This window comes from Pipistrellus kuhlii, unplaced genomic scaffold, assembly GCF_014108245.1.
Source record: "Pipistrellus kuhlii isolate mPipKuh1 unplaced genomic scaffold, mPipKuh1.p scaffold_m20_p_5, whole genome shotgun sequence".
In the NCBI taxonomy this organism is placed as follows: Eukaryota; Metazoa; Chordata; class Mammalia; order Chiroptera; family Vespertilionidae; genus Pipistrellus; species Pipistrellus kuhlii.
In genome coordinates this window covers 69,284,535-69,304,583 of record NW_023425551.1, presented here as the reverse complement: position 1 = coordinate 69,304,583, position 20,049 = coordinate 69,284,535, and positions in this window count along the sequence as shown.

Sequence of the window (20,049 nt, the reverse complement as noted above, 5' to 3'; positions counted from 1 at the left end):
CCTGATTACCCCAACTACCCTGCTATTCAGTTGTTTGGTCATCCCTCACTAACCCCCATGCCGGCCTGGTCACCCCGGGCAGCCTACTGTTCAGTTGTTTGGTTGTCCCTCACTAACCCGCCTGCTGGCCTGGTCACCCCACACAGCCTGCTGTTTGGTTATCCATCCGGTTGTTTCAGTTGTAACAGCCCCTGGCTTTTTATATATTAGGATTCTAGGGGCAAATAGATCTCTTGGTATTCATGTTATTTTTAAGCTATTGTAATGAAGTTTAATTGGCACACATGAAAATGCACATGTATAAAGTGCCCTATAAAACTATATATCAAAATAGTAAACATATCCATAATTTCCCAATATTTCATTATGCCCCTTTATAATCTATCCTACCTTGGCCCTAGTCCAAGCCTCTACTAATCCATTTCTTGGCCTTATACATTAGTTTTCTTTTCCTAGAGATTTATGTATATAACCATACAGAATGTGCCCTTTGGGGGCAGAGATGGGGAGTCTGGCATCTTTCACTCAATATAAGTAAATTAAAATTCATCTATGATGTTATACAAATCAATAATAAACACTAAGATCACTAGTTGTTCCAATCTGCTATAGTTTCAAGAAAGAAAAACCACACTTATTTGTTATATTAAAATATTGCCATTGTCTACTTACACTTACCATATGACCCTAACTAAATCTTCCTTATATTCTTAGGCTATCAATCAGAGATTTTTATTGTGTCTTTTGAGAAATACATTTATAGATTCAATCATGTCTCTTGAGGTTGAAAAAAAAAAAGGCTTGAAAGAGCTACCCCCAAGAATTCAGGGAATAAAAATTATTTTATGATTTGGTCAAATCCATATATCTTCTAATATTCTGTCAATGATGTTCTTAGTTGATTATACTATCCAGCATTCAATGGTGCTTTTGCAATCTTTCTTGTCTTCTAATTTATCTCAATATTTCTCCATTCTCTGTATGTATAACCCTACCTCCCCTTCACCTTATCCATCAATCAGCAGTAAACACTCCCAAAATGCTCCAAGTAAGTTCTCTCAAGTGAAATCTTGTAGTTACCACTAGTCATGATTCATATTTTCATTTTATGGCATTTACCCCCCACAAATTAGTCCTTTGACTGCATTCCCTGGGACCTTTATTTGATTTGTTTTTGTCTTTTAGGGAAAAAAAAAAAAAAAAAAAAACCTGATGCTTATGGTAAAATACATTCCTATTTATCTGGAATGCCCTTTCCCAATAACGTCATTTTGCTAACCACTTTGAATTCTCCCCCCAGTCTTCCCAAGTTCATCCATTTTGAATTCATATCTATTTCTTTGCTCTCCCATAACACTTTATTTGCACTATTACAATTTAGTCCCATTAATATTATGGTAGGGTAAAGTATGTTCCCTGTGAGCTCTCAAATGGCAGCCTTGAATCTTTGAAAATGCTTTGTATTGGTGAGATAAATACTATTACCTCAGGTGCTTCTATGCCATTCTCCTTTCTCTGAACAAATGCAAAAGATTCTGTGATGATATTCCCCCATCTCTCCTTATGGTACAGTATGTCTCTTCATGCTCAATTTTTTTCTTCTCCTTCCATATCCTTGTTTGTTTATTTGTTTGTTTTTTTTAGTGTTTTTTTTTTTAAATGACAGATGAATCATATAGGGAGGTAGGAAATGTGGGTGACAAAGTAGTATCAGGTGATTGGATGCATCTAGAATTAAAGATGGAAAGAGAGCTTATCAAATTTGATACAAAGAGATTCATTTCTAGCAGTTTCTCCCGTCCTATACCTTCAAATTAGGTGAGGAGAAATGCCATTGTTTCTTCTACTCACTGGCACACTATATTGTCACACCAATTTATTATGTAACCTCTTGTCCATTTCCCCCCTCCTTAGGTCTACCTTCAAAAAGATAAGATGAACTTCTTCTCAAGGCTAGTAAATGCAATTTAAAGTTTAATTTCTACAGTAATTAAAAATGCATTCTCTGCTGTGGCCTGGAGTTCTTCACCTGTTTTGAATTCCCATTTTTAAAGAGAGAACTGCTTAGGCAAGTCACTTCACCTTTTGAGATTTCAAATTTTTCTCTAGAAAAATCATGATGTGATTTGAAGTGGATGATCTCTGAAGTCCCTTAAACCTTTAAGTCTCTATGAATCTATGGCTCTCTAATGTGTGCCTTGCAGAGATTCTATGGGAATTAATGTCTGTAAAGTAATTTAAGACAGAAGGGTGAATGGTTTTATGCTAGGGCCCCAAACTATTTTTATTAAATGAAGCGTGTCAGAGAAGCCTGAGGATGACTGTTGCCAGTGTCCCCAAAACTGCTTGGCCCAACACAGCCTTTGAAAGGATAAGAGGGAACAAGAATTCCACTATTGGAGCCAGAAATCATGGTGAGAGGAGAACACAAATATTCCTGAAATTCAAATCAGGAATTGAGAACATGGGCATATATGAAGACTAACACTTATGGAAGAAAGTAGTCCATGAAAGGATGTTGCCTTGGTGGCTACTTGGAGGCCCATTCACATGCCAGGGAAGAGGATTGGTGGTATCTCTGTACACCTGCTCACACAACGACCCCCAATAAGATCTCTTGATGCTGAACCTTGCTTTGCCAACTCCTTCTGCCCCATCAAAGCAAACCCATTTGATGACCCCAGTTTGGCCACCTAAGTTAACTGAAGTGATTGGGTGGGAATTCAGGATAACTTAAAATTATTAATATTCATAAATATTTACATTTCTTATGTTAAAAGATTGAGCTTCAGAGCAATCAGTGGCCTATCAAAAACCACAATTAATATATTGTTATACTGGGGCTGAATAGCAGACTTGTGTCTCATAACCAATGGTTCTTTGACCACAGCTTATGATCTTTTATTTTTATTTTTTTAAATATATTTTTATTGATTTTTTTACAGAGAGGAAAGGAGAGGGATAGAGAGCTAGAAACATCGATGAGAGAAACATCGACCAGCTGCCTCCTGCACACCCCTATCGGGGATGTGCCCACAACCACTGTACATGCCCTTGACTGGAATCGAACCTGGGACCCTTCATTCTGCAGGCTGACCGCTCTATCCACTGAGCCAAACCAGTTTAGGCAGTTTATGATCTTTTAAATCGAATATAGCCTCCATACTGACTGAGGGAGACGAAAGAGATTCCCTAGTTGCACGCTGACCAAAGTTTTAATAGTTTAACAGAGAAGATTAAATGAAGTAAGTGGATAATCTAGCACTTGGCAAGGCCAGTTGAAGAGCTATTATACACCACCACTGAAAAAGCTGGTACAAACTCCATCACACCATCTAGGGTTAATAAAAGAACCATGGTCAATAGACTTAGTCCATCATTGAGTTCCGATTTCAATTTCTCTCTAGGTTTTATTTTTTGTATATACAGAATGGCAAGGTTAGAATTAAAATTATCAAATTCAGAGAGTCCTTTTTGTTTACCACAGATGAGCATCAGCAATTTTAGGACAAGAGAGAGATGCAGGGAATACATTGAAGGTAGTTGTCCAATGAGATCTTTTTCAGGTCTTTGTTTAGTGTGTGCACTACTAGCAGGGGATCTTATCAAATATAATTCCTGCTTTTATAGGCTGGAGTGTGGTCCCAGTTTCTCCACTCAGCTGATGACGAGGCTGCCAGCTGGAGGACCTCGTGTTGAGTAACAGTGCTCTCTAAAACAGTGCTCCTCAAACTTGAGCATGCAGCAGAATCACCTATGGGGCTTGATTAAACACTAATTGTACAGCCCAACCCCAGCATCTATGCAATTTCTGATTTAGTAGGTCTAGGATGCAGTCTAAGAATTTGCACATATAGCAAACACCTCCAGTAAAGCTTGGCAGAATGCTTGAAGGCCATATATTGAGTACCACTGCTCTCCACTCTGCCGCACGACTCCTATTTCAATTTTATGATTACTGACACTGGATGTTGAATAATGAAAAATGAATAATGCTTTTGTTTTAGTAAAAGCTACAAAGGTATTAGATGAGTAAAGTAACTAAAATGTGCTAAAATATAAATATTTTGTTTATTCATATTTTTACCTCAAGTATCCCAAATTATGTTAATTTTGCCCACATTTACATTGCTGCTGGATATGATCAACCCAGAAGGATATAAGCTTTCCTAATAACATAATCTCCAGAAATTGCTTGATGAGGAATTTTCAGGAAAATTATAATAGAAAAAGTGATGATGCTAGACACTTTATATAATAAGTTATCAACTGAAAAGTTTGGTGTGAATTAGAACTGTTAAAAAATAACCATATTTAAGTATCATGATTGCTTCCAAGTTAAGACGGAAGTGGGGCAGTTGATAAATATGTCCATGACTTGTTTTAGTGATTTGAACACTTCGGGATTTTTGCCTAGTTCCTTGTACTCATTCTATAATATGACTTATTGTCTGCTTTACTGTGTGGCCAGCCCCATGCATAGAGTAATGACAAGTTATAGGGATTCTGCAGCTCTTGGCAGCCTGACTTTCTTATGGAATAATTATATTTTCTCTTTTGAGTTTTTTTTTGCCACCTAGTGTATAAAAATCACAGGTTTTTGAATCAAGCACCCCTCAGTTCAGATTCTAGCATAGATAATTATTAACAGGATGAACTTTATGAGCCTGCTCTGAAGAAATGACACTAGAAATACCTGTTTGGCAGGGTAGTGGTGAGGATTAGAGGCAATATAATTGAAGTAGCCTGCAAAGTGCCCAGCAGATAGCAACTATTTCCTATGGAGGAGCCATATTTTTATAAGCTTCCTGGGAATGACTTTCCCTCCAGTCAAATATCCAAAGATCATGTGAAAATGACCCTTGTTAACTTATAAATAGTGTCAGAAAAGATAGATTATTTAGAACACATGTGTCAAACACAAGGTCCGCAGGCCAAATCCGTCCCGCCAGGCCTTGCAATGTGGCCTGCACCGGGCTGTCATCACTGCACTCCGCTGCATTTCCATCACAATGACAGTTTATGACTGTTCAGTAAACCATTCGGCCCGCGATTTAGGCTGGATTTTAGATTTTGGCCCCTTCTCTGATTGAGTTCGACACCCCTAATTTAGAAGAACTGTAGGCATTTCTGGATACCTGTTTACTAGTACTTAATATTGCTTATAATTGAGTTTGGAATTTTAAAAATATATATTTTATTGTTTTTTTTACAAAGAAGGGAGAGAGATAGAGAATTAGAAACATAGATCAGATGCCGCCTGCACACCCCACCCCCACGCCACTGGGTATGTGCCTGCAACCAAGGTACATGCCCTTGACCAGAATGGAACCTGGGACCCTCGAATCCACAAGTTCTTTGGTTGACCTCTTTTTACCCATCCACACTCCCACCATTAATACATAGACTTTGGAACAAGACAGAGCTGGATTTGAATCCAGGGTCTGCCATCTAGTGGTTATAAGATCTTAAAGTTATATTTTCTCTTGATGCCTCAATTAATTCCTCTAGAACCCTGTAGCAATTAATACTTCTCAGCCAGAACTTTTGTGAGGATTAAATAAAAGAGTACGCAAAGTTCCTGGCTTCAATATGGATGCCATAAATGTTAATTATTATGATTAAGATCACTGTCAAATTGCTTTATTAATAAATGGTATTATCATAGCACAACTTGTGGCATGTAAAAAGTTCTACTGTTTGTGTCCATAATTAAAGTTTTATTAGGACACAGCCACACTCATTTTTTTGCGCACTGTCTATGGCTGCGTTCATGCTCCAACAGCACAGCTGAGCAATTGTGACCCAGAGCATATGTTATATACAGTCTCATTGCTTCTCACTGCTGCTTGGTTCACTACAAAGCACAGTGACAGTTATAATTTTACATTTCTGGTGCCATGTATATCACTAAACAATAACATTTGTTTTATTTTGTTGCATGTCATGTCAAAATAATAAAAAAGCAAAAAAGTGGAGTTTGAATATTGCAATTGTAATACACTGGTGAATTATTTTGTTATCAATGTAGGTGGCCAAATATCTTTTTTTTTTTTTTAAATAAGCAATGACACCTGAGCAATGCCACATAAATGTTATTATTAGACTATGCACTCTTTACATCTACAACTCATAAGAAAACAACAATTAGGAAAGGTAATAAAATCACAAAAAGTATTTCTTCACAAAAATAAAAGACAAAAATGAGGCTGCAACTAAACTTCTCAGAAGCTCATTTGTTAGCCAAGCAAGAAAATTTAGCAACTGAAGAAATGTGGGCAGGAGAAGTAATTAAAATTATCAATTTTTTTAAAAGAACAGTTTCTCAAAGACTTGAAAACATCTGAAGCAACATCAATAGTCAATTTAAAAACAACGAACTCCAGGCCCACCCAAGCTGTCTCAAAGGATAAAAGTTCCTTCATTTTTTACACCTAAGAAGTATTCCAGTGTATGAGTGTACCACAGCTTTTGAATCCACTCATTTACTGGTGGACATTTTGGCTCCTTCCAAATCTTGGCTGTTGTAAATAATGCTGTAATAAACATAAGGGTGTATATATTCTTACAAATTAGTGTTTTTGGGATTCTTCAGACAAATTCCAGGAAGTGGAATCTTTGTGTCATAAAGCAATTCCACTTTTATTTTTCATACCTCTTTTCACAATGGCTGAACCAATCTGCATTGCCAACCAACAATACACAATGCTAAGTGAAATAAGGCAGCCAAAGAAAGACAAGTACCATATGATTTTACTCATATGTGGAACCTAATGAACAAAATGAACTAACAAGCAATATAGAGACAGACACTTAGAGAGCAGGCTGACATCTTTTGTGGGATTGTGCTATAGCTGGGTGGGAGGATAGAGGGGTTGGACAGAAAAAGAGGGGAAAAAGAAAGAACTCATAGACTGGGACAACTGTGAGGATTCTTGGGGGGAGGTGGGATCATGGGAAATGAAGGTAGGTATAGGAGGAATAAATGATATTGGCAGAGACTTGACTTGTGGTGGTGAAAACACAATACAGTATACAGATGATGTTGGAGAATTGTGTACCTGGAACCTTATAATTTTGTGTCACCCCAATAAATTCAAAATAAGGAAAAAAAATAAATAAGAACAATGCAAATAATCTTGAGTGTTTTTCCTTGGCTATTGGTAAGTCAGAGTATGTTTCCATTACTAGCCAGTTGCTTATTAGAGAAGTCAATGATAAGTTTGAAGTGACTGAAGATTTATCTATGAATAGTTTGTGTGGAACAAATACAGGTGAGAATAATTTCAAAGAAGTTGAGAAAACCCTTGAAGTAGAATCTGCTAAGATGTGTTATGACCAGTAGTTATAAAAATATGTGTAGAGCAGAAAAGTGTTTAGTTTTTTAAAAAATTCATGAAGCTCGTGGAGATGTAAAGTATTTTAAGCCTAAGGTCTCTCACTGTATTAGTCATTAGAAGGTGCTCTGCAGAAGTTACAGATAGAGTCACGTCAACAGTATACTTCATGTGTTATAGAAAACTGGAAAAGAAGCAAGCAATACTTAGAGAGATGGAGTTGCATTTATAATGCATGGACCCAGATAAAAATGTCTTTCAAATTCTGGCCCCCAACATGGAAGAATTTCCCCTATTTATATGTTTTTATCTTCTTTGTCTCCCAAATATGGGGTGTTTCCAGCCCCCTTTGTAAGTTCTTAAAGAGCCCTATGTGCTGGGGCCTTGAGACCTCAACCAAAGGCCTGGCCCTTAATCAGTGCCAGCACTGATAATTTCATCCGGGGAAGGTTTAATGTTCTCTCTGAAGTGAGAGTAATCTTATTTTCCTTATTATTTAAGCAAGCAAACAAATATAGAAGCCAAATAGCAGGATTAAAATTTCAAATACCAGTTTTTATATAAGATGGATGCTTCACATGCACTCTTATGGAGTTAACTGTTGTTGTCTGGTAGATTTTTTTTTTTTAAACAAAGCTTTTCTTTAAAAAAAAATATTTTATTGATTTTTATACAGAGAGGAAAGGAGAGGGATAGAGAGTTAGAAAAATCGATGAGAGAGAGATCAATCAGCTGCCTCCTGCACACCTTCTACTGGGGATGTGCCTGCAACCAAGGTACATTCCCTTGACCAGAATTGAATCCGGGACCCTTCAGTCTGCAGGTCGGCATTCTATCCACTGAGCCAAATCGGTTTTGGCTATCTGGTAGATTTTGAACTGAAGACCAAGAATGAAATTTTCCTGAATTAGAATGTCTCTCAACACATATCAAATACTGAGCACCTTTTGAAATTAGCTTTTGCTGTAGACTTGATAATGTTCCTTAATGAACATTGTTAGGCAGAAGAATGTTTAATATATGAAGTATATACTTCAGTATACCCTGTTTCCCTGAAAATAAGCCAGTGTCTTATATTATTTCTTTTCTCTCAAAGTTGTGGTAGGTCTTATTTTCAGGAGGATGTCTTATTTTCGGGGAAACACAGGTAGTAGTTTCCACAACTGATATTGTTTGAATCACAAGTAATATAATTTTACAAGCTTTCTACTATAAGTTTAAACAATAAACTAGATCCCCATTTTTAAACAAATTGGTAATGGGCAGAACTATAGTTCTGAGATAAAACTGCAGGTACAGTAGCATTATTCTGATCTTGAAGAAAATGTAAAGGAAATTTTTATATTTTAAAGTTCATTTAACTGTGCAACTGAAAAGCTTCCTTCCATCTTACCTTCAATTGGAAGTGATTAATCTGCTATGTAATGATGTGTTAAAAGGCAAATATCAAAAAGTGCTTCCAAAGGAAATACATGAATTCCTTCCTAGAGATGAATATATTCAATTAAAATCATATGTCTGTGAATTTCTTCAAGATTTGGCAGTGCCAGTGTATATGAAAAGACATTTTATAGATGAAATATACAAAATTTTATTTCAGCTCAACATTAACAGATGGACATTTGCGACCACTTTTGATGATAGAGAACATTATATTTAAAAGCCCTGTGTGAGTTTTCTATCGCTGCTACAACAATTTACTACAATGTAGTGGATTAAAACAATAGCCATTACAACCTCACAGATTGTAAGTTATAAGTCTGTGTTACAGAAAACCTCAACTGAATTTTCTTAAAATCTCACAAGGCCAAAATCAAGGTGTCAGTGTTACAGAGTTCCCGAAAAATCAAACAATGCAGGAGGAGAGTTTGGAGAGACTTGCTTTATTCATTGTGTGATGGCTTAGAGAAAATGAATTCAAATTCTAAGCAAAGGTACCAGCAGAACTTCCCTTTTTATTAAAGAGCCAGCCCTACGTGCACTTAATGGTTATGTCGATGCTGGCCTTGAAAACTATACAGTTCTATCCAATTAAAAAATGTACCTGGCATGGCATTGAGATTATGGACATATCTAGTCTCCGGCCTACAAGGACATACAGCTAAGTTTATTTTCATCATTCTTCAAACATGCTAAAGCAGGCTAGAAAGCAACATTTTATCTAAGAAGAACAGCAGAAAATTCCAAATAGCAGTTTTTTACAAAATAGGGGTTTTCCTTCTCACCAGCAAAGCAATGTTTCTCTCTGGAAGGTTTGGAAATAATGATTCCACTTTTTAAAAAGTATATTTTTTCTTGATTTTTTTTTTACAGAGAAGAAGGGAAAGGGATAGAGAGTTAGAAACATCGATGAGAGAGAAACATTGATCAGCTGCCTCCTGCACTCTCCCCACTGCATCTGTGCCCGCAACCAAGGTCCATGCTCTTGACCGGAATCGAACCTGGGACCCTTGAGCCCACAGGCCAATGCTCTATCCAATGAGCCAAACCAGTTAGGACGGATCCCACTTTTAAGCTCATTCAGGTTATTGAACAAATTTAGTTCTTTTTGGTTATAGAACTGAGGCCCTCATTTCCTGGCTAACTGTCGGTCAGGGTCTGATCATTGCTCCTAAATGCTCTCTACATTTTTTCTCATGCCTCCCTTGTGGCCCCTCCATCAATGTAGGACAAGTCCCTTGTGTGCTTTTCATCTCTGCAACTTTTCCTTCTCCTGCATCTCTCTAACTTCAGCCTGAGAGCATCCTCTTTACCTTTAAGAGCTCATTTGATTAGACTTGTCCCACTTGGATTAATATATTCTAGCCTTCCTATTTTCATCCACAATATCAATTATATCTACAACTTATTTTTTGCTATAAACATATCCAAAGCTCAGAATGTGGATATATTTGTGGAGGCATATTCTGCCACCAATCCAACCAAGCAAACAGGTATTCCCCCAAAGAATTCCATTCTTACTAACAGATCTGTGTTATAAAATTAAATTTATTATTATTATTATTGTTATTATATTTTGACATTTGTTAGGTAAAATGTATGAAAAGGTATGTTTTGTTCTTGTTATATAAATAGCTTTCTAGTTTCCTCAATTTTTCTTTTGTTATCTGTCCATTACAGAAAAAGTTCATCAAACCCTATTTTTGCAGAAATATTAATTGGTGTGGACTCTATGGAAGAAAATTTAACAATATATTTCAAAAAAACATGAACAAAAAAAATGCCAGACATTATATTACTTAGAATTTTTTCTATTACACGAAGTATGTGTGTACTCAAACTTAGCAATAGTTGTTTATTCAGCATCATTTATAAAGGCAGAAATAAGTATGCACCACAAAAGGGATGTTTAAATAAATTAGAGTGAATCGATTTGGTACTAAAATTATATTATAATAAATATAAATTCTAGCTATTTTTATTGTCATTAATTACATTTATTCTAATGTTTTTAAATAATTCATATTTATTACATTTCAAAGAGATAACTATAATTTAAGTTATTTTTATAAAACTAATTGACTTAATTTTGTGGAAACATTAAGAAAGCAATAAAAAAAGACTTTGGTCTCTAGTGGCTAATCCTGAAGCAGAGCTCTACAAATATTGCTTAGCAATATGGAAAAAATATTCAATAAGAAAGGGCTAAAAATGATGAAAGTTCTCTCTCAGGAGTGGGGCTGAAAGAGAGAAGTGGAGCAGGGATTCTTGCTTTTCATTATAAGGCCAAAGTAGCATTTGACTGAAATATGGTGTTGTGGGGGAAGCTCTAAGGATATACTACCACTAGAAAGAGGAATAAAGGGATCTTAGAGCAAATTAAGCCAGAACATTAATGGAGAGAAAAATGACAACAAAATTGAAGCTGCCCTACTAAGACCAATTATGAGATGGATTGACCGCATAAAAGAAGCCATAGGCATGAGTCTACAGGAGCTGGGCATCACTGTTAAGGCCAGGACACTGTGAATACAACTCATTCACAGGTTCACCCGGAATCAGAGATTGAAATATACTGGCAACCATACTTTGGTAAAAACTGCTGTTTGAATTTTAACCCTACTATTCTGACTTCGACCTTCACTTACTTGTTTTGTTCATCGCGCGATGGGCTTAGGGAGGATGAATTCAAATTCTAAGCAAGGTTACAGGCAGAATTTTCTTTTTTTTCTTTTTCTTTCTTTCTTTCTTTCTTTCTTTCTTTCTTTCTTTCTTTCTTTCTTTCTTTCTTTCTTTCTTTCTTTCTTTCTTTCTTTTTTTTTTTTAAAGAGCCAGCCCTATGTGCACTTAGTGGTTATCTCAATGCTGGCCTTGAAAAACAATACAGTTCTATCCAATTGAGAAAGTGCACCTGGCATGGTATTGAGATTGTGGGCATATCTGGTCTCTGGCCTTCCAGGTCAGTCAGCTAAGTTTATCTTCATCATTCTTCAAACAGGCTAAAGCAAACTAGAAAGCAACATTTATCTAGGAAGAACAGCAGAAAATTCCAAACAACAGTTTGTTGCAAATTAGGGGTTTTCCTTCTAAGAACCTTTAAAAAGAACTACCTGTCCCTGAAGCAGTGCAGTCCTGTGAAGTCTGCCTGCGTGTGGTGCTCTTGTGGCTGTCCTGGACAGATATTTTAATAAATTTTTGCCTGCTTTTTTAATAAATCATCAGCTTCCAGTGGTCTTATTTTGAACCCAGGGTTCGACCCCACAACAAGATGAATCAATGGCACATAACACACACATACACACACACACACACACACACACACACACACACTACTTGATTTTACTTTAATATAAACAAAAGCATATGGAATTGTATAAACACATGTGTGTACACTTCGTTCTTTTAAGAAATCTATGGTGGAAGCTAACCTTTCTTCAGGAAATCAATATATACAAAAAAAACAACAAACAGAAATGACTAAGAAATTCAGAATAGAGCTGATTATTAAGGTTACTCCCTATGTTTTATTCATTTAAGCAAGAGTTTAAATGAATAAAACATAATTTGAATGAAATCTCACAGGACTTGAAAACAATATTCTGTAGCTCACATTTTTCCTTTTGATTTTCGTCTGTATTCATTTCTTAAAGAGAAGACTTCCGGATTCTGCTGGCTGTAGAAATCCTTCTCTTCCCACACCAAGAGAAGGGGAATCTTAAGCAAAGGTCTTAAGGGCAAGCCCAACACAAGCAGCAATGTTTTTGCTGGATCCAGGAGTAGGCAAAGTAAGAAAAAGTTAATAAATAGACAATGCTTCTAAATAAGGGTATATCCAAGATATGCTAAGAACACACAGAACATTCTTCAACTCAGCAGCATGAATACTGGGATGAGCAGGTGTTTGGGGGCCCTCCAGTAATTCCAAACCCCCTGAACCTCAGTTCTTATCTCTGTGGTGGTGAGTGATATTTCACAGTATTTAAAAATAATTAATTAAACAGTAAATGCAGCTAGCAAAATATTTAGTGTAAGATTAAACATAACCAAGTTTTTTTTTCTGACGTGAATTGTATATTTCTCTCACCAAATCACTTTTTTAGTGTCTACAATTATATACTGTTGAAAAAGGAGTTTTAGAGGTAAAATAGGACAGGTTTAGGAAGTTTTAGAAATTTTGGAAGTCAAAGGAGCCATGGAAAAAGCATGGGGCTGGAGAGCAGCAGGAGGTATATTTCCATAGAATGGGGGAGCTGCAAAGCTGCAACAAATACATTTCCATAGAATGAGGGAGCTGGGACCAGCAAAAGGTCTATATTTACAAAATAAAGAAAAGGAAGCCCTTCACCCAGGAAAGGAAGAGATTTGATCTTTGAGCCCAGGAGTTACCATAGTAACTATTAATAGTCTAAGGTAGGGGTGTCAAACTCAATCAGAGAAGGGGCCAAAATCTAAAATCCAGCCTAAATCGCTGCTGAATGGTTTACTGAACAGTCATAAACTGTCATTGTGATGGAAACGCAGCGGAGTGCAGTGATGACAGCGTGGTGCGGGTCACATTGCAAGGCCTGGTGGGACGGATTTGGCCCGAGGGCCTTGTGTTTGACACATGTGGTCTAAGGGAATAGTGACCACTCAGAGGGGATATCAAGGCACCAGGATCTGCAGCCTTTATCAGCCATAGGGAAAAGGAACTCGGTGGGGCCCTCTCCCCCTCCCCACACGGAGAGTGCATTCTGTGGGACTCTTTTCCCTCTCTCCACGAGGGAGTCTGTACTTAGTCCTCAATAAATCTCCACCTTTGCTATACCACTTTCTGTCTGAGGATTTCTGGCAGTCAAAGAATCCGGGTTCCAGTCCAAAAATTCCATCTCACTACCTAACATATGCTTAGGTATAACTTTTAAATATATGGAAATTAATTTAATTATATGCTTTACTTTCAAGCAATGATGTATTTCCTTTTATTATATTTATAAGTATTTTGAAGGCAAGGACACATCTAATAATTCTTGTCCAACTCCATATAATATGTATCCTATTTCTATTAATGTACAATAATTGAATATTTTCATTCAATATTCCACTTAATCCACATGAAAGCTAATGGAGTGTGAGCTTTTATTATCTCACTGTTACAGATGGGAAGGCTAAAGCTTAGAGTGGTTAAGTAACTTGCCCAAGGTAACACCTTGGTGACAGAAGAGGGATTTAAGGAATTGGATCCTGGATGTGTCTATGCCCATAGTAGACATAGAAACTGGATGTGACTATGTCCAGAGTCTAGACATCTACTATGCTGTATTGCCCTCACCCATAGAATAGGGTGGGAATGTGACTGTAATAGTTTTTATGCTTATCTTCGTACGTCATTCAGGAAGTACACAATCTGTTTTCAGTGTACACATCCACACATAACCCTTCACCAACTTATACCTATTTTCACTTGTAAACAATTTACAAAGATTTTCATTCCACACCATTTCTGCCCTTATTAGCGTGGTTCATGCTGCTCTTGTCATGGCTCAAATTATTTCAGCCCACCAAAGGATCACCCAGGTTTCATTCTCTACACTGGAGCAGGGCTGCAGTCTAAATAAAACCCAGGGTGCTCCTGTAACAATCCATAGCTCCCCAGTGCTCTCACTCTTTAACTCCTCCTCCAGTGAAAACTTTATGAAAGTAGCAACCCTTTCCAGATTGCAAGGGAGGGTCTTTCACATACTGGTTATTCTCTAATCTTTGGTCAGTGTATTGAATGAAGCTTGTTTCCAAGCTTCTTTATATTCTTATGCCAGTTCATTCCTTCAGGCTCATCTTTTCCTACTCCTGCCCTTGAATTTACACTCTAGCTATAAAGCATCCATCTTATATAAAAACTGTTGCTTAAAATTTTAATCCTGATATTTGGCTTCTGTAAATGTTTGCTTACATAATAAGGAAAATAAGACTACTCTAGAGAGGCCATAAACCTTCCCCAGACGAAGTTATCAGTGCTGGCACCAGGCCTCGCCTTTGGTTGAGGTCTTAAGGCCGCAGCACATCCAAAGGGGACTGGAAACACCCCATATTTGGGAGACAAAGAAGGTAAAAACATATAAATAAGGAAAGTTCCTCCATGTTGGGGACCAGAATTTGAGAGACATTTTTCTCTGGGCATACGCCTAATATTAATAATAAATGTAACTCCATCTCTCTGAGCATTGCTTGGTTCTTCTCTGGTTTTCTGTAACTGCTATAATGAAATTTGTTTAGATCCTGAAAATCCTCAAAAGAGAAGCGGTTATTGGAAACCCACAGCACTGAAAATGAAGAAGGTAAACTCCAAGATCCAGACAATCTGATACCAGGAGAGCTGGGCCTGGTCACAGAGCAGCTAGGGGGAGCAAACAAAGAGACCCTTGGGAATAAAAGGAAAATGAAGAATGGACACAAAACAAAGAGGAGTACAGACCCAGGTCACAGCCACAGGACTAAACCTCTGGTTTAAAAATAGCTTGTTGTGCCTTAACCGTTTTTTGGCTCAGTGGATAGAGCATCAGCCTGCGGACTGAAAGGTCCCAGGTTCGATTCCGGTCAAGGACATGTACCATGGTTGTGGGCACATCCCCAGTAGGAGGTGTGCAGGAGGCAGATGATTGATGCTTCTCTCTCATCGATGTTGATGTTTCTAACTCTCTATCCCTCTCCTTTCCTTTCTGTAAAAAAACAAACAAACCAATAAAATATATTTTTAAAAATAGCTTGTTGTGTCTTATCCTTAGTGACATGTATACTTTTCTTACCTTCCTTAGTTACCGTCCTTAGTTTCTTCAATATTTCTCTTACTTTGGGAGAGCCATTCTGGAACGAGTTAAGTAGCTATTATGCTATATGTTGTTACTAAATGCCAGGCTTCCTGCTAGCACAGAGGGTACAAGGCCGGAGGGTAATAGCCATTGCTCTCATGCAGATTGCAGCCTATGTAGGAGGGAGACACATTTCAACACAATAGAACGAAGACTGCACTACATTTTACAGCTGCTCAGCAAAGGATGGACGCTTTGCTAAAGATGAGGGCTCTCTGCTTAAAACCAAGGAGGAACCAAGATCAGCCTTGAAAATTTCTGCAACAGACAAACCAGTTTAGTTATGCAAATAAAACTTAGTTTATTTTGCAAGACTAATTATGGGATTCAGGACAGGTCTCCCCCACATATGCCACTGTATATTGAATTTTATATGTATAAATATAATTCATATATTCACATATATGTTTATAATTTTGAATTAAACTTATTTAAGAAACAGCTGGGATAAGAAGATCACTCTCACCCTTCTTTACTTCTTGAAAGCAGGAAATAAATTTCCCATGTGAAAGGTCCCCTCCTTGTACCAAGAGAAAAAGGCATCCTCATCGCCAGAGGTAGGAAATTCAGGGCCATGAAGGCTACAAAAATAAAGTTTTGTTTCTTCTTCAAGAATTTTCTACTCCAAGACAGAACTCTTTTGACAAATTTGTCAGGAATAATTATTTCTCTGTTTAAAAGACCTAAAAGTTGCCTAATTTGGCCACTTTTTAAAGCCTCATTCTACATTTTTATTTCAGTCCCACCGGTTTGCAAACCAGACTTCTGGTGTGTGCAACGTAAATTTTACTCATTACCACTTTAATGAGTCATTGGTTTGACTTTTGCTGTGTATGAACCTTTGACACATTGCAGCTGCTTGAATTGTCTATTGACATTGCTGTGACCACATAAATGAATTTGCAGATGTAACATCTACATGGTTTCTGGAGATGTGTTGTTGTTTATGTATAATAGGTGAATGGTCATAGGAAACTTTCTCATTTTTCCATTTGGACATCAATTTCTTTTGTTTACATTGCTTTTCCTGGCTAAAAGGCTGAACATTTCCCAAAGGCCACAGTGCGATTCCTCACCTTGACAGGCTGAAGAACAAATTTTTGAATGTCAAACACACTTTTCAACAGCCCGAGTTTGTCTGTTGTCTAACTGCATTTCACTTATGTATCTTCTCTGTTTTCCCCAGCGTAAAAACTCAATCTGAAATCAAGCTATATGCAGGCTGTGCTGCTCCAGCAGTCAGGTGCTTTCACGTCCTTCTACGCCAAAGCTAGACCACGTGAGGGGAGAAGTCATTTTCAGGGGCAGAGATTATAATCACACGAGAACAACTGCATCTTTCATATTGTGGCCCCAGATTGACTGTAAGACCACCCACATCTTTTCAGCAATATGCAGCTCTGCATATGCAAAATGGGAAGTTACTCAGAAATCACACCTGCAACTCCTGGGGGGCAGTAAAAGACCAAAGAGAGGTACAGGGGAGGGGGCACCACCACGGTGGGAATTGCCCCTCGTCAGGAATAGGCAATTATAGCATTGGCTTTGAAAATTTAAAGAAATGATGAAACTGATTAAAATCTGATGTTCTTTTTATTGTCACCATATATTGTCAACTCTCTTCCCCAAAAGTCCTCTTTCCAGTCCTAATGACTCTCTTTCTCCATGACCCTACTGAGCAAGACCTGCTATTAACAGAGAGAGGGAGTATTGTTATCTTCTGTTGCTGTTTATAATGATATCAATATGATATTTATGGTTCAACATAAATGTGGAGCTCTAATAAGCTTCCCTATTTGAGTAGCTCTTCCATGGTGGTTCTGATGCTCACATCCACTCCATAGGCAGCTCCATACAATTCTTTATTTTGGGGGGATCTGATTGGGAAAATTGCCTTGTCAGGGAGTAAGCCATGCTTGAAATTAATGAAACCCATCTTTTAGGAGCAGACTTATCTCTGAATGCAGAAACACCATCAAAACCAGTTTGGTAACTAACAACCCAGTTTAATATGAGCACAAGCTTTTGGAAAATGTATAATTTTGTGACAAATAATATGAAAGCTATACACCACTGAGCTCATTCAGAGGAAAGTGTGTTAGTGTGTGTGTGTGTGTGTGTGTGTGTGTGTGTGTGTGTGTGTGTAATTTGAAGAAGACCTTGATAGGAACATTTCAGAAAAATGAATTGGTATTGGAAGGAAGGAAAGAAGTAAAGGAGAGAGGAAAGGGAAAAAAAATCTTATCTCTGAATGCAGAAACACCACCAAAACCAGTTTGGTAACTAACAACCCAGTTTAATATGAGCACAAGCTTTTGGAAAATGTATAATTTTGTGACAAATAATATGAAAGCTATACACCACTGAGCTCATTCAGAGAAAAGTGTGTTAGTGTGTGTGTGTGTGTGTGTGTGTGTGTGTGTAATTTGAAGAAGACCTTGATAGAAACATTTCAGAAAAATGAATTGGTATTGGAAGGAAGGAAAGAAGTAAAGGAGAGAGGAAAGGGAAAAAATCTAGGCAATCCTTCCACACTTGGATATAAGAAGAGGAAATTAAATTAAATTAAAAGATGATTTCTTTAAAAAGTATGGTCTACTTCTTCTCAAATTCAAAAATGGTTTATTTAAATGCTTGAAAATCAAATGTGTCCAGTACAACATGTCATCTGGATGAGATTGTGTCTGCACTATACTGTATTTTGACAGGCAGTATTTCATCCTCAGTCCAGCTATTCCCCCGTGGCAATTACACAAATTACACACACACACACACACACACACACACACACACACACACGCACTTTCCTCCAGCATTCCAAGTATTTTTCCAGCCTCTCTTTTTTCTCAAACTAATACCAAAGCTTGCATCTCCTGAGTGTTGGGCCAATCCCAAACTTCACTGACTGTATTTGATGCTGTATGAACAGTAATCAGAAAAGGAGGCTGAGACTTGAGTAGGGAATCAGAGGTTGTTCTGGGTAAATGTAGCAAATGAACCCCATTAACTCAAATTCCAGAAGATCCTAAAATCATAGCTAGAGGAAGAGTTAATGATCACTTACTTCAATTCTATTACTTTGTATTAGTTTACAAGTATACATCTAAGGCAGTGGTTAGCAAACTCATTACTCAACAGAGCCAAATACCAACAGTACAATGATTGAAATTTATTTTCAGAGCCAAATTTTTTAAACTTAAACTTCTTCTAATGCCACTTCTTCAAAATAGACTTGCCCAGGCTGTGGTATTTTGTTGGGCCAAAGAGCTGAATGTAGTTCGTGAGCCACAGTTTGCCGACCACAGATCTAAGGCAAGCTGACATAGTGAGTAAGCAGAAAGATAAACTAACAGAGCAATCAAGCAGAATCTTAGTTGTCTGAAATCTTTTCCAGAACTTGTACCATGTTCCACCATAGAAAAATACTAGTTTTGGCAGAAATTCATTACTGGTGATTTATTTATAAATAGTAGTGATTTATAAATGTGCACACTATTATGTGTCTTTTAAAAATATATACTGTGGGTATTTTGCTATTAAAATGCTAAAATTCTAATGGTACTTATTTTAGGTTTTAAACATACAGGATACAACAATTTGGTGATGAGACTGAACTGATGAGCCAAATTTGATGCACAGCCTTATACAGGATGAATTTGAGTTATCAATCAATGTGAAGACTAACCTAAACTTTTTATAACTTTTATTAAGTCAAGGTGATTGCATAAACTCCTCAGGTCAGTCATTTCCACCCCATTTGGATATGTTATCAGTGATAGTAAACTTGTCACAAGAATAATGCTTACATATTTGTATGCTATTGAAATAAAAGTAATGTTTAAAATATCAAATATCATTTTACTTTCTTTGTTGTACCATTGTAAAGTTTTTAGTCTGAAGAAATCACAAATTAGAAAATCAACCCCTTTGTCCAATTATTTCTCTATTTTTCATTCAGAAAACATGGTCTCAGAAACTAATTTGCTTCATACAAAAAGCTCAGCACTAAGTGTAGTGTCAGCTGCCCAGCATCCAAACATTCCCACCATCATACCATGTTTCTTCGTAAGGGAGCTTGTTTAAAACAAAACACACTAACAAATAAATCCCACAAAATCTCCCACGTGCTCGAAAGGAGGCTGGCCCCATGCTCTCTCCCCACCCCCTCCTCACCCCCGCCATAAGCCCAGATGGTCTAGGCATACAATTTATCATTCTAATGAATGCATAATACTGCTTAGCATTATCCATGTATGGTATCAAAATTAAGGATCAATTCGAAATGTCCTTGAGTCAGTACTGATATAAATAAAAGACTGAAAGGATGAAACAGAATAGGATACAACAAAACAGAATGGAATAGAATAGAATAGAAGAAAATGGAGTAGAACAGAATAGGACAGATCTCCCATGTCAAAGAATCGCAA